This window comes from Papaver somniferum, chromosome 9, assembly GCF_003573695.1.
Source record: "Papaver somniferum cultivar HN1 chromosome 9, ASM357369v1, whole genome shotgun sequence".
NCBI lineage: Eukaryota > Viridiplantae > Streptophyta > Magnoliopsida > Ranunculales > Papaveraceae > Papaver > Papaver somniferum.
Genome location: NC_039366.1, coordinates 64,904,566 through 64,920,072, shown reverse-complemented (window position 1 = coordinate 64,920,072; position 15,507 = coordinate 64,904,566). Strand labels below are relative to the sequence as shown.

Below are 15,507 nucleotides of genomic sequence, written 5' to 3'. Positions count from 1 at the left end.
TTAAGTTTGATATAACAACAGGGCCAATGTCACCGGAGCCATATTTAAGTCTAACACCAATATGCCAAAATAGCTGCCATGGCTACGCCAGGCGCCACTATGCCACTGGCATGCCACTATGACATGGATACGCCAGGCGCCACTATGCCACTGGCATGCCACTATGTCATGGCTACGCCAGGCGCCACTATGTCACTGGCATGTCGCTATATGTCACTGTGCCATTGGCATGTGCCAATGACGCCACTGTGCTACCATCAGGCGCCAATAGAATGTGTCCATAATCAATGGCTACCCTTTTCATGAGTTATACGATCTCAGCCGTCTAAATTCTCCAAAGAATTGACAGGCCTGTGACAAGTTTTGGACGACCAACAAAGACAAGCTTAATAGCATCACATGCTATTCTCCTGTGGAAAGTATTATGACTTTGACTTGCCACACATAGAAATCTGCTACATGTTTTCCATGAAAACACTCGAGACATCAAACATGTCACAAACTGGGGGATGCTCATCAGGGTATTGGTCTGACGGTTTACAGCGTGCGGCGTGCAACACGCCCATTATAAGAAAGTGTCAGAAAGCAGGGTAGTTAGTGGCGTTAAGAAGTAGTGGGTGTAAAGTAACCAGTTTCCTCCATGGTGGGAATGTGGTCTCTGGCATTTACACATAATCCCACTTCTCCATTACTCAATCACTCCCACTTTCTATGAGATCAGGGTGCGTTCAATATGACTTGTATAAATAGGTTTTACCTATTTCTACCAAACAACAAGTTTTGGTGAGAACAACAACACAGTATCCAAAAAATACCAAAGAACTGATAGCTTTCATTCCGCAAGCCAGTTCCAAATTCTGATACAAGTCATAAAATAACCACACCTTCAAAATTAACCATTCTGGTCTCAACACCTTCTTCGCTTCCCTCCCTAAGACCAACCCTTCTCCTTCACTTTGTGACCGAAGAAAGACTGGAACGACCATTTCTTGGTTTAGGACAAGATTGTACAGATTCATCTCTCGAATTTAAAGTACTCCCGTGCAGTGCATTTGTTTTAGGTTTAGATTTGTTTCTCATCCACACACCCAAATTTACCAAAACCAGCAGAAACAGTTTTTACCCATAAACAGCGGGATAACAACACGACCATTGACACGAGTTCGCTCTTAATGGTATATTGGGGACTATACTCAAACACGTCATGACAAAGCCAAAACATAATGTAAGCGGCCAACTCCGCGCGAGGATTCTTCTCCTTCCGCTTGGGAGGAAAAACTTTTCCATCCACTAACCATGGAGCCCAATACTTGATCCAAAGAGGAAATGAAGCGCGTCGGTTGTTGTTGGTAACCCACTCAGGACTGGCCTTTGCTGGAGGAGTTGACGATCCATGGTTCGCTTCGTGAGCACAAATAGAACTAGCAAGCAATCGTTCACCCGTTGGACGCGCTGGAGGAGGCTTTTTCTTCTCAACCCATTTGGCCTTTCCCCTTGCGGCGGACGATGATGCCTCTTTCTTGACCGCGTCAGCAATCTTCTTGTCCTCGCTCTATTTAGATGGCGTCTGGTCCTTCCTCACCAACTCGTTCTGAGAAGCATATTTACAATCCAACAGATAATTCCACAACATTTTGTCCTCGTCAGTCAGCGCTCCGTAAACAGCCGCCTCTTCATACGAATGACTACCATGAATGAGTAACCCTGTAAGGGAGACTACGTCCTCCAGTTCTATGGTTGCTTCCCCCCATGCTTTGAAAAGAGTATGAACATGAGGAGCCCAACGACAAAAGAGCCGTGTTATGTCGCTCCTACATCTCTTTACTTCCAGTTTGAGAGATGAATTTATAGCTTCGTCAATACCCGTTTCACGAAGGATGGTTGCGTGACCGGGATTGGAACGTATATAGGATGTCTAGTACGGCCATATCAAATGAGTTTTTGATTTGGAGCAGATATCAATGATATGAAAATCATAGTCACCGCGCTGAATAACTATTCGCGACACCGTTTTAAACGCAAAAACATCCATGGTTTCCGATTCGGGTTGCATAAACCACCCGGGGGCGGACGGATAAGGTAATACAGGAGGATTTAAAAGGCAAGGAACAAGGATATCATCAAGAGGGATAACGCGCTTCCGCAGAGCTCCCTCAGCTTTAGTACGCGTTTTAGATCAGGTCCGCTGGTAAACTCCGCAATCGTATATGACTTGCCATCTGCCGGAGGAGGTAGAAGAATTTCGTCCTAATCCGAGTACTCGGTCCCCTCAGAACCCATATTCATGACTCCTTCAGACTCGTCGGATTCTTCAGACGAACCACTGGTGGAACTACTAGACATGGCGCGTATGTGAGTATTCAGGAGAAAGAGAGGATAAGAACTAGAAGAAAAAAGATAATGGAGAAAACAAACCAGCATACCTATATATATAGGGAATCCCAAGGCCTGAACGTGGCGGTTATGCAGAGGGAACGATATCTGGCAGAAACGGAAAAGAAGAGGAAAAGTTTGCATGATAAAAGAAGGTCAAACGTCGCCTAAGGTCGTGGAGTTGATAAAGAGGAAGGAGATTCTCATTCCTAACTTCCCACAAAATAGGGTGGGGGGGCTCGAAAACTCCTATGACTATTGGATTATTTTAAAAATAACCAAATAGTCAGGGGACTAATGTTGATACATGAAAAATAATACCCCTTAACGGGTTCGGGGTGCCCCTAGGAGGGGAGGTAAGTCTAGTACGAGATGTGGAGACTTGGGGACTAAGTCCAAGCCCAATGAGAAAATACCCATGAGATAAGAAGGACAAGGAAGGGATTGATAGATAAGGAAAAGGTTATATTAAGAATGGCATTAGAAGTAATTAAGGAGGTTTAGAACATGTGTCATGATGTCATAAAAGGAGGGACCTTTGGGAAAGTCTATATAAGGAAGGACAATGTACAATGGAAAGGCAACTCTCTCTCTTACTATTCCTAGAAAAGTGAGGTCTTTGGTGTGACTAGGACGGGTAGAACCAAAACTAAAATCACCCCTCAACAGTAGGCGTTGGATGAGGAACTGATTAGCGATGATCAAACCAGCGAGTGATATCATGACTATCGCTGGCGCTTGAATGACCAATGAGCGATATCGTGACCATATAGCGATGGACACTCTATCGCTCGTTAGAAACTTTGTCGTGTATGCCTAAGTGGTATTTTTGGCACTTATGAAGATGTGTTTGACAGTTTGGCATACCCATAGTGAGTGCTAAAATGGCAAAATCAGCTGCTTGACATGTGCATAGGAATAGGCCTAATACCTTCTTCACAAGCAGCTTTTTTCCCTCTAAAATAATGCAAGTGGCATCCATGACTCTCTCATCCCCATCAGTTGCTGGCACAGATATAACTTTGAACTCACAATCAATATTCCCAACCAATGTTAACGCAAGCAGCAACAGAAGGATCATGATGAGGAAGAATCAGCCAAGAAGCCGTTGCTTCGTCAGGAAGTCCCCAGTACGGTCTAGACCGTGTCAAGTACCTAAGACCCTTTTTTGGTGAGTCTCCATCATACCTAACCCTCGTGACTACGGTTTGGATACTACTGGACTAGCTGCAGACCCAGAGACCTTTGCCAAGAACCGGGAATTGGAAGTGATCCCCAAGCTGACTAGCTGAAACTAAGGGGTAGCCTTTCACGGGAGTTACCATTCCAGATGGGCCATGCTCGGCGCTTTGGGATGTGTTTTCCCTGAACTTCTATATAAGAATGGATTTAAGTTTGGAGAAGCGGTCTGGTTCAAATCTGGTTCTCAGATTTTCAGTGAAGGATGACTTGACTACTTGGGAAACTCCATCCTGGTTCATGTACAAAGCATCTTACACAAGTTATCCTTATGGGTGTTGTTGAGGGATATAGAGTTGTCGGTGGTCCACTAGGTGAGATCGTCAATCCGCTCTACCCAGGTGGTAGCTTTGACCCGCAGGACTTGCAGAGGACCTAAAGGCATTTTCAGAGCTAAAGGTAAAAGAACTTAAGAATGGGTGACTTTCTATGTTCTGCATGTTCGGTTTCTTTGATCAGGTTATTATTACCGGCAGAGGTCCTCTAGAAAACTTGTCAGATCACCTTTCTGACCCGGTGAATAACAATGCTTGGTCACATTTTGCTCCAGGAAAGTGAGAATGTATATGATAGCCGACTAAGATGATTTCATTTCCTTCGGAGCCAAAGGTTCCTATCCTTCAACTTTTGTACATACAATCATTTAGATTGTAATCAACCATTCAGATTATGTGGTACTAAGCTATTAAAGCTTCCCAAGATTATAAGCAAGTACTTAACTTGTTTGCTACTACAAGAAGGCTTCGAGTGCCATTTCTCTTATTAGGGTACGGATAGACTCAACCGACATGTATGTACATCTTTCATCATCCTCCACGTGTACAGAAAGAGACACGTGGAAGGCATGCGAAGCGAGACATCAAAACAAGATAGCAAACAGGATGCCATCGGTCAGCAGATCTGACGGTCAGGGGCAGAGGACCACAGAGGTATGATGGCTTAGATGAGCACCAGATAATACCCCTTGGGTATTAACAAACCCAATCCCGAGGAGGATCCCAGATCAACGGCCGAGAGGAGGTTTGGCTGACATGGATGTGACCATACAAAGAGACACTTGTCTGACACGAGCATACATCCATATACCCTCATTAAATACCAAAGAGATATACACGTGTCGATCATCTCGTGGAAGAAGCAAGGACAACCCTTCGCATTCAAGCTCAGGCCGCGGCATGCACCGAAGACCTCTGCGTAAAAAACACAAAGCACAAGAAGATAAGATTACAACGGCATCTCAGAGATGGGACCCGCATTCCTTCCCTATAAATACCCCTCTCCACTAAAAGAGAAGGGACAGACCATTTTGGAGAGCAAATAGAGGAGAGCATAGGAGAGAGAAATAGGAAGAGTAAGTGATCCCCCTACTTCAGCAGACCTGTGTATACTCAAAAGTCGTTCGACTATCTTTGTAACCATTCAGTACATAGTAAAACACCAAGTCCCGTGGATGTAGGCCTTAGTGCTGAACCACGTAAATTCGTCTCATTTACATTTCAACACTTTACATTCAGCGTTAAACTTCATATGCTTTATGTTTACACTTGATTCTTGATTTATTTCTTTATACGAACATTATTTATGATCATATCTGACTAGACAATGACAAGCCCGAAGGCTTTGAGTCAATGAATCGACATAATCATGCCGATACGCACACAATGTACGATTCTAGAATTAGGACGTATGCGAATATTGTTTGCGAACACATGGTTGGCTTCGTAATTTTTTTGTTCACAATTTGGCGCTAGAAACAGGGACTCTGTCCCGGTAAAAGATTTATCTTATCCTGTGATTTCACCTTAGAACGCGCACTATGGTTGTGCCCTTTTTTGGGTTCAGCGTGTCTTCAAAACCCTTTTTATTTTTTGGGTTCATGTTCTTCATTTTCACAAACACCATTTCAAAGCAGACAAACCGCGGCTATCTATCACCGATTTGCACGTGAGGTGTTTTCTCCAACTAAGACTTACTAATCCAGATTCGTGAGCCCTCGTGACAGATCTGCCTTTTCAGAGTTCTTTTTCAAAATTAGTCTGAAAACAAGATTCATGATCGTTTATTAAAAGATTTGTATTTCAAAAACTAGACCCATGAAACCTTTGCATTTCTCTTCTATTAAGGGCCCTTGGGCAACTCATTTCCTTCTATTCCAATAGTCTTGCGGGTACGAATGACGCTAACCCTATCCTCGTGGATATCTTTGGTTCTCCTTATTTATTTCCCTATACAGGAAAGGATTAAACATGGAGAAGATACTAGAGGCAGGAAAAACCAAAGACCCATCAAAGGAGACACCGAGGGTTACCTCGGTCATGATCCGAAGCAAGCAGAAAGGAGACAAAGCTAAAGCAACTGCTCAGAGGCAGGATGCTGCGAAAATTAATTCACCTATGAACACTAACTCCATAGCAGTCGCGGCCCTCAAAGTAGCAGCCATGAAGACTGTTGTGGCCCCCAGACTACAGAAGCTAACAAGACTTGGGTCCCAAGCCAAATCCATCAACAAAAAGAAGGGGTAGCAGAATCTATGACACATCAGCCCGCACATCCACCAATCTTCGGAATGCCGTCAACCAACGGTCAGAATCAAACCATACCAGTGTTTTAGACCACGGGTGGAAGCTCAACCGAGGGGACCAAACTTGGAGATACCAACGATTGAAGCTGATCCTCGGCCACCCTTAATACACACTGTAGACGAAGGGGGAACTATGGCCGTAGGGGTACCAGCCGGAACTCCCAATCAGGGATCAAACCAATCCCACCGACTGATGGTAGAGCTCGAAGAATTGAAAAAGAGCCAGCAGGTCTACGCAGATGTCGTAGCTCTTCTGGCCAGGGAGAACCAAGACTTGAAAGATAGATTGCCCAAAGCACGAAGACTAGCCAACAACTGGACGAAGCAAATTCTAAAGCACCAGAGCCAATCGAGACCGAAGATCATCCTAGCAAATGACGCCAGGGGAAGCAGTGCATCGATCCGGAATATGCCACCGAAGAGTTAGACTATTATGACAGCGAAGATCGAAGAAAGAAACGCTCAACTGAGCATGAGAACGTGGGATATTACCGCGCAATGGAGGAGCTGCGTGATGAGATGATGGCTGAGATCAAACAGTTAAAAGCCAGACAAGGCGGAGGAAGGCTTGAAGAGGTGATGAAAGAAGCTAACTCCACGCCCCTAACTCATCGCCTGGCAAATACCCCCATTCCGTTAAAGTGCCCTGTCCCAACTTTTGAATGCTACGACGGATCCAGTGATCCCGCGGCACATATCCGGTATTATAACCGTATCTTAGCCCGATGGAGTCAGAACGACGCCGTCCTCTGTAGATATTTCCCATCAAGTCTGAAGGGATCGGCTTTGTCTTGGTTTGACAACCTGCCACCTGATTCCATCAACTCCTACGATCAACTCGCAGAGAAATTTCTGAGGACATACATGTACAACAAAGCTGTCAACACTGGAATGGATAACTTTTTTCTCTGGCAATTGGCTACAAGGAAAACACGAGGGAATACACCAACAGATGGCACAAGATCTGCCAAGCCATAGGGAGTGTGGACCCAGTAGTAAGTATCAACTGCTACAAGTGGGGATTAGACCGAATGAGTCCACTATTTGTTGAGATTCATGGAAGCGTGCCTAAGACAGAAGGAGATCTTCGAATAATTATTGAAAAGTACGCTCGTCTTGAAGAAATCCAGCGTGAGAACCCGAGGGCACACGCAGAGGTCTCACCGTACCAATTCCGCAGAACAAACCAGGGGCCAAAAGAAATAGCTCAGTGGAACGGCCTCACGAAGATAGGAAGGAACGAAGAGATGAACGACGAAAAGACGATCGAAAATTCGAAGATCAGGTTTACACGAAGCTCAATGCTAGCTACGCTCGGATCTTGCGAGAGATCAAAGGAAGGGAAAATTTGGAGTGGCCGTGGTCTAAGGGAAAACACCCCCAAGAACCGAGAAGTCTAAAGATTACTGTGAGTATCATTGCTTCAATGGACACCAGACCGAGAAATGCAAAAACCTCAAAATAATGATCCAAAAATTGATTGATGCTGGCGAACTCAAACATTACATACGAAAGGAGGTCGCCGAGGATAGATCCAAACGGACCAAGCAAGTCCAACTTCCAGAGGGAAACCGCACAATCAACACCATCTCGTGTTCCGAAGCCGCGGCCCTCCCTTACAGCGCAGATAGGAAAGAGGCTACGGAAGCAGTTCGAAGACCACTGCGAATTATATAAGATTGATGGCGTAGAGGTGGACGACACGAAGAGTGGATGGACGCACCTATTATCTTCGATACTGAAGATATCGAAGAAGATATGGAAGATCATAACGATCCCTTGGTCCTCACACTACCAGTGGCGGATGTAACCTCAAAAAGATCCTCATAGACGGGGGAAGCTCAGTGAACGTTCTATTCTACGACGCATTCAAACGGATGAAGCTCCATGATGAACACTAATGACCTCTTATTACACCATCTACGGTTCAATGGAGCACCCACAAAGCCATTGGGAGACATCGTGTTGCAGGTGAACGCCGGACCCATGAAAGTAGAAACACGATTCAGCGTGGTTGACGCCCCATCCCCCTATAACGCCATTATTGGACGAAAGTGGTTACATAAACTCAAGGGAGTGGCTGCAACTTACTACCAATATCTCAGGTTCCCTACACCGAGGGAGTGATGGAAATCAAGGGAGATCGGGTCTCTGCAAAAGAGTGCCAGACCACTCAGGATCGTATCAACAACGAACAAGAAGAGCAGCGAAAAACCCGAAGGATTAAAAATAAAGAAGCTGCGAAAGAAAAGGCCATAGACCTGTTCCTCAAGGAAACCACAGGAGGGGTTTGACAAAAGATGATAATGTCCTAAACACAGACAGTACTTCAGCAGCCAACGAAGGACAGAAACATACCAAATAGCAATTAAAGAACGTCCCAGTCCTCGGGGACCCGAAGCCGGTGTTCACACCAGTAGAGCCCGTAAAAGAAATCAACATAGGAACGGAAGAAAACCCGAAGATGATCAAAGTAGGGACCATAATGGACGAAAAAGAGAAGATTCCTTAACCAAATTACTTAAAGAATACGCGGATGTATTCGCCTGGAAGTTAGGAGATGCCGGGGATTGATCCGAAAATAATCCAACACGAGCTGCGCATCAAACCAGGCACGCCACCTTTCAGGCAGAAAATAAGAAAAGTTGCACCGGAGTATCATAAGGCAGTAGAAAAAGAACTTCGGAAACTACTAGAAGCAGGTTCATCAAGGAAGTCAAATACCCTACATGGATCTCCAACATGGTCGTCGTTCCTAAGAAAAATGGAGGGGTTAGGATATGCATCGACTTTACTAACCTCAACAAGGCATGTCCAAAGGACAGCTATCCCCTGCCAAGCATAGATCAGCTGGTTGAAGCAGGAAGGATACGAAGAGCTGTCATTCATGGATGGATATTCTGGCTACAACCCAAGTAGCCCTGGAGAGAAGATAACTACACACAACATTCTCACCCCACATGGCCTTTATTGCTACACTAGAATGCCCTTTGGACTTCGAAACGCAGGGGCAACGTACCAAAGAATGGTCGATGCTATCTTCAGGCCATGGATTGGTAGTACCTTAGAAGTCTACGTTGATGACATGCTCGTCAAAAGTAAGATGCGCAAAGATCACCACCAGGATCTGAGAGATATCTTCGAAGCAATGAGGAAACATCACATGAAAGTAAATCCAGAAAAATGCACTTTCGGTGTCACCTCAGGGAAATTCCTCGGATATCTGGTAACAAAAAGGGGCATTGAGGTAGACCCAGCGAAGATTCAGGCCATAGTAGAAATGCCATCCCCGAAGAATTTAAAAGAAGTGCAGAAGCTCAATGGGCCCATAGCATCCTTGGGCAGATTTATTGCCCGATCCTCGGACAGATGCAAACATTTTTTCAATATTTTCAAAAAAGGGAGTAAGTTTGAATGGACCGCAGAATGCGAAGAAGCCTTCCAAAAAATCAAAGAACACCTGGCTTCAATTCCAATCCTGCAGAAGCCTGATCCTGATGAGGTTTTGGCATTGTACATAGCGGCGACAGAAGACGCAGTTAGCGCAGTGTTGGTCAAAACCAATACGAAGATAGCACATCCTATCTATTATGTCAGTAAGACCCTCAATTCTGCGGAAAGGAACTACACGAAGATCGAACAACTTATCCTGGAATTGGTGTGGGCTACTCAAAAGCTAAGAACCTATTTCCTAACTCACTTCATCCGCGTCCCATGTAAAGCACCACTGGAATCAGTCCTCAAAAACGCGGGAAAAGTAGGCAGAATAGCCAAGTGGAACACCCACCTGGACCAATTCAACATTATTCATGAAATTCAACATTCCCAAAAATCCCAAGTTTTGGCGGATTTCTTAGCAGACCTCCCCCTGGACAACGACGAAGAGATTAAGGGAATACCAGAAGCCGATGAAGAAAGCAAGGATCCAATTGATTTCCTCGAACCCGCGAGTCAAAGACAATGGGAAGTCTTCGTCGATGGTTCCAAAAATAAGGAAGGGGCAGGAATAGGCATTGTCATCACCACCCCAACTGGAGAAAGGATCGTACAGGCACTCAGGTTAGAATTCAAAGGGCATACTAACAACATCGTCGAATACGAGGCAGTCGTACATGCCCTCCGCTTGATAATAGAGATGGGGGTAACCGATGTAAGACTGACAAGTGATTCGCAGGTTGTCATACGGAAAATAGGGCTCGAGTACAATGTGTACGACGACACCCTCTCAGCTTACATGGCCTTGGTCCAAACATTGGCATCACGAATTCCGAACATCAAGTTCCGACACTTATGCAGAAGGGATCTCAGGCACGCGGATGCCCTAGCATATATATCATCCATGCTGAAGGACAAAAGCATCGAAGCTATTAAAATAACAAGGGTATACGAGCCTTCAATTGCATCGCAATTCTCCTTTGCTACCAATCAAGATACAGTGGAAGAAAATATCGAAGATCAGGTATGAGAAGACATCCATAACGATTTTGACGAAGAAGATATCCTGTCAAGAGCAAATCAAGACGAAGATTTCAGCAAAGAAGATGATTGGAGAATGGTGATCCATGCGTTTCTCGAAGATGGAACCTTACCCGCGGATCATAAACAAGCCAGGAAAATACTCTCCAAAGTAGGAAGATATGATCTTCGGGATGGGGTCCTGTACAAGAAATCCTTCCTCGGACGGTTACTACGTTGCTTATCCACGAAAGAGGGGCATCGAATTCTAAACGACATCCATTATGGTGACGCAGTGGTGTGCAATGGAAAACACACAGAAACTTGCAAGTATACAAGGCCAAGTTTATAGAATAGAAGGAAAGCAGGGGAAAGTCCACAGGGAGTGGGAGCACTATAAGAGAAACCTAAGCTACAATGAAGACAGTGAGCAAGATAAAGCAATATGGCATACAAAGTGGCAGAAGTAAAGAACCAAAGCAGCAAGGTAAAGCAAAGCAGCAAAGAAAACAGCTAAGAACCAAGGCTTGGAAGCCAAGGCAGAGGTGAGTTTGTGCACTGACTTCAGTGCACAATAGGCTTCAAAACGAGAACTAAGCAAAACTAAGGAATGTAACTAAGCAGTGAATAAAAGCAGTGAATAAAAGCAGTGAATAACTAAGCAGTGAATAAAAACAGTAAAGGAATGTAACTGAAGAAAGGAATTGTGGCTAAGCTAAGGCTTAGATTCCACCTTGTGTTCTAATCAAATAGCATATTCCTAGGTTGAGTTGAGTCCTATGCATACAATAGAAGGAAGAAAAACAGCTTGGTAACAGAAATACCCCTAGTATTGATTGTCTTTTGACAGCACAATCAATCACAAGCAATCATAGCACTGCTTTCTTCCCAATGCACAAGAAAAACAAGCATATGGCATCCTATCCTAGCAATTTACCATTTGACAGTGCACCAAGGCTTATCAAAGCCTTAGCTTGTTGCTAATTAGCTCATACTACACATGATAATAACAATAACATTCATAATATATGACAAATTAAACACAATAATCAACATTCAGATAAAAATCAAAACATCATATAACATTCACTATCAACTGTCATGAGATGAACTGAAATTTTAATTGTGACATAAAACAGAACAAATGTTTTTCTGGCTAGTCCAGAGATCATCCCCCTCTAACCCTCTACATCACCCCCTATTTATATCACCAAATACCCAATTTTTCCGAAACCCTAGAATTGAAATTAGGGTTTTCAATTTCCGAAATTTACTCACCAAAACTTTGAATTGACGTCGCCCCATGTCTTCTCTGCCTCTCTCGGTTCTTCTCCTGCTCCCAATTGCTACAATTGCTCCCTAATTTGAGGTGTTTTATCAACCCTCACCTAGGTCAGTTGGTGAGAGAGGTTAAAGCGCTTCGAATTAGGGGGATGGGTCGTGTCGGGTAATGATGGATATGGTGGAGTGTGGTGGTGACAGGAGTGATGGATGATGGAAGTAGCAGGTGGAGGTGATGGTGGTGGAATGGGTGTTCTGTTGCAGAGAGGGGGAGAGGACGAAGGTGGAGGTCGATATGGGTTAGGGTAGGGAGCTGTTTGGCTAGGTCATAGGGTTCGAGTATTAGTGTGTTAGGCGGGTGTATCAAGATGTGTGTACCACGAGCTGAAGCCGCTGGATATGGAGATGGTAGGTGGATCGGACGGATAAGAAAGAAGCTTGTAGCGACCGTAGGATGTAAAATACAACGAAGTCTACGGTGCGAGATTAGGTTAGGTGTTGTAGTGTTTAGCGGAATCATCGGGATTTGATGCACAGGCATAGGAGCGACCGTAGGATGCTGAAATGCTTCGATCTGACGGCTGAAATCCGAGACGGGCTTGGATATAGAAAATGGGTTTGGGTGAGGGTTTTGGGCCTTGGGTATGCCAAGCCCATATCTTCTTTAAGAACAATTCTTCCTTCTTGAGCCCATTCCTAGCTTTTGGTCTTGTGCGCACCATTCTTTGCGGCTTCCTTGCGTAATTCTCCGGCTTTTCACTACTCTTCAGCTCTTTTCCGCTCCGCAATTCATCCAACTTTATTTATTACCTAAAAATGCAAAATTAAGTAAGAAAAATATTTATTCTTGAAAACAATGAAAATACAGAATATGGGATAAAATGTAGAATTAATGCGCAAAGATGAGTTAAATGCCAACAAAAAGGGATAAATATATACAATATTTGGCACTCATCAAATACCCCCAAACCTGAATTTTACTTGTCCTCAAGTAAAACAAAACTAAGGAAATCCTACCTATACCACTGTCGCTGGTCTCTCGAATGCATTTAGCGTATGCACTAAGCCTTTTAAACCACTAAGTGTCCCTAGTGGACGAGTTGAAGTCTCGTGAAGGTTTGCTTAGAACGTACCTACAAAGTTCTAGGTCAAAATATAAGCTCAGATTCCATCAAATGTGACATGTGCAACAGTTTAAGCTCACAGCAAAATGGAGATGTCAATCTAGCTATCAAGGCACAATCCTAGCACTGATAACAAAAAAGACATGTGATAAGAGTGTAAAGTGTATCTACACATGTGTAAAGAAAGATCTGAAGTTATGACTACTAATCACCAAGAGATAGTTTCTCAGGCTAAGAACCAAGGTCGAAATCTAGCTAGCTGTCCGGACTTTACGAGAATTGTGAATGAGTTGGAGGTATTTCACAATTACTCGCGTTGTACATCAATGGCATACACCCTCCTTGCTTATTACAATGAAACAACAAAATGACTATTTACATGACTCTTATTTACATTGACTACTCTCTTTTTATTTTTGGAACAAGAGATGATGGAATTGATAAATACTTGATTTTTTTGTATTTTTCTGATTTTTTTTTTTTTTTTTTTTTTTTTTTTTAACAAGGAAACACTTTTGATACATAACAAAAAAACAAAAGATTACATGACACTTTGCAAGAGGTAGCCCTTTTTGATGCACCCAGTTAAATTCGATGGTTGTCTTTCTTAATGTAACCTCCACCTTCTATCCCAACCAACCAAAGAACAAGCTAGTCAAGTTTCGTTCAGTATTCTAAAGTGATCCTATCAAACACCTTGAAGATCGAGGCCATACATGTATTGGTAGATCGTGCGCGTGCAAATTTCTTATCACTATGTGAATTGTGCTAGAATCAGGGTGCCTAAATATCTAGACTAAGACTCCTAATAATACATATTTGCACAAGAGTCAACATTTCAAGGTAAATGAGCTCCATTTTTATGTTTTTTAATTTTTTAATTTTTTATTTTGATTTTTCAATTTTTTTTTTTTTGGAATTTTTCAATTTTTTCAAAAAGAAGAGTTCGTTTTCAATTATGGCAATTATCATGGTATCTACTCTATACCCCCAAACCTAAACTAAACATTGTCCTCAATGTTTCAAAATATGGAAAGAATTAAAAACAAATATGAAGAGGAACATGCTGAGTAGAGTAAAAGGAGAGAGAATACCCGATTGTACGGCGAGCTCGATTAAAACTCCGTTATTCAAGGCAAAAATCCATCATATTAGGAGTCACAATGGATGAGCACAAAATATACAAAAGGAAATTTAACTAACACATTATCTACAAGAAAATTTTGGTTTTTAATGGGATTGGACTTTTTGGAAAAAATTTGGTTTTGTTGGGAAAAAGACAAATTTTGGTTTTTAGGGAAAGATTTGGAAAACTTTTTGGTTATTTAGGGAAAGAGTGGACCAGTTTAGTCCACATAGACTGGGTCCTCCAGGTTGGTTGTTTCAATGTCGGGTGGAAATGGCTCAAGGAATGGCTTTAATCTCTGCCCGTTGACTTTGAAAACGTTCTTGTTGGAGACATCCTCCAGCTCTACAGCTCCATGAGGAAAAACTGTGCGTACTAGGTACGGACCCTTCCATCTGGAACGCAGTTTTCCTGGAAAAAGATGTAATCGGGAGTCATACAGCAAGACTTTCTGACCAGGAGTGAAGGATTTGCGCAGAATACGCTTATCATGAAATATCTTCATCTTTTGCTTATATAACTTGGCACTGTCATAAGCCTCATTTCTCAATTCTTCCAACTCGTTGAGTTGAAGTTTCCTTTGAATTCCAGCTTCGTCCAGAGAGAAGTTCAGCTCTTTGATTGCCCAGTAGGCACGATGTTCTAATTCCACAGGTAGATGGCACGGCTTTCCATACACTAGACGATAGGGGGACATGCCAATTGGTGTCTTATAAGCTGTTCTATAGGCCCACAAAGCATCATTCAATCTTAATGACCAATCTTTCCTGGACGGGTTGACCGTCTTCTCCAGAATGTGCTTAATTTCCCTATTAGAAACTTCTACTTGTCCACTCGTCTGAGGGTGGTACGGAGTAGCAACCTTGTGAGTTATGCCATACTTGCGTACTAAAGACTCAAAGTACTTGTTACGAAAATGTGAACCGCCGTCACTGATGATAGCTCTAGGGGTACCAAAACGTGCAAATATGTTTTCCTTTAGAAATGAAAGTACCACCTTGTGGTCATTTGTTCTGGTTGCTATGGCTTCTACCCACTTAGAAACGTAATCAACTGCGACTAGGATGTACAACTTGCTGTCAGACATGGGAAATGGACCCATGAAGTCTATCCCCCAAACATCAAAAATCTCCACAATCAAAATGGGGTTCAATGGCATCATGTTTCTCCTCGAAATGCTTCCTAGCTTTTGACAGCGTTCACAAGCAACACAATAATCATGGCAATCCTTGAACAATGATGGCCAATAGAATCCACACTGCAAGATCTTTGCAGCGGTTTTCTTGGCACTGAAATGGCCTCCACATGCTTGGTCATGACAGAAAGAT

The 15,507-nt window shown here is 43.3% G+C and overlaps 1 pseudogene; it reads left to right on the top strand.

The window, feature by feature from the left end:
* The first annotated feature begins 1,560 nt into the window (after window positions 1-1,560).
* On the top strand, window positions 1,561-4,170 carry LOC113312043 (annotated as a pseudogene).
* Window positions 4,171-15,507: the final 11,337 nt, after the last annotated feature.